The sequence below is a fragment of the Apium graveolens genome, chromosome 10 (assembly GCF_009905375.1).
Source record: "Apium graveolens cultivar Ventura chromosome 10, ASM990537v1, whole genome shotgun sequence".
In the NCBI taxonomy this organism is placed as follows: domain Eukaryota; kingdom Viridiplantae; phylum Streptophyta; class Magnoliopsida; order Apiales; family Apiaceae; genus Apium; species Apium graveolens.
In genome coordinates this window covers 61,154,330-61,155,086 of record NC_133656.1, presented here as the reverse complement: position 1 = coordinate 61,155,086, position 757 = coordinate 61,154,330, and the positions used below count along the sequence as shown (strand labels likewise).

General features: G+C 42.5%; 1 non-coding gene across 1 annotated transcript; it reads left to right on the top strand.

Annotated features, from left to right (window-relative positions):
* Positions 1–290: 290 nt before the first annotated feature.
* On the top strand, positions 291–397 carry LOC141694064 (small nucleolar RNA R71). Its single transcript, XR_012563396.1, has one exon. It is a non-coding gene; the product is annotated as a small nucleolar RNA R71 (small nucleolar RNA).
* Positions 398–757: the final 360 nt, after the last annotated feature.

Below are 757 nucleotides of genomic sequence, written 5' to 3'. Positions count from 1 at the left end.
TGCTTATCTAGAAAAGGAGTTAGCTAAAGAAAAAGAGGTAATTAAACGTCAGAGCCTTAAGTTGGGCAGCTATAGCAGTTGCTGCATCCAACTCCAGAATTCCTGCTACCTTTCCCTGAGTCAGTCTCTGAGAAGGATTCTGGTACTCATTAGAAGCCATCAATTCAATAAGTTCATAAGCTTCATCGTAGCTTTTAGCCCACAAGGCTCCTCCTGATGCTACATCAAGCATGGGTCTAGAAGTAGTACCCAATCCATTATAGAAGCAGTTAATAATCATCCAATCAGGCATGCCATGGTGTGGGCACTTCCTTAGCATCTCCTTATATCGATCCCAAGCTTCACACAGAGATTCTCCAGTTTGCTGAGCAAACTGAGTAAGAGGATTCCTGATTGTAGCAGTCTTCGCCATAGGGAAGAATTTAGTGAGAAACTTTTGAGCAAGATCTTCCCAAGTGGTGATAGACCCTTCTGGTAGAGAATGTAACCAGCACTTAGCTTTGTCCCTCAGAGAGAATGGAAGCTTGATAGCATCTTCATTCACATCATTGAATTTGAAAGTGTCACAGATCTCAATGAAATCCCTGATGTGCATGTTGGGTTCTTCAGTAGGAGAACCCCCAAACTGAACTGAGTTATGTATCATCTGAATCGTGCTTGACTTGATCTCAAAAGTATTAGCCCTGATGGCTGGCCTGATGATGCTTGACTGAATGTCATTAATCTTAGGCTGAGAATAGTCCATCAAAGCCTTAGG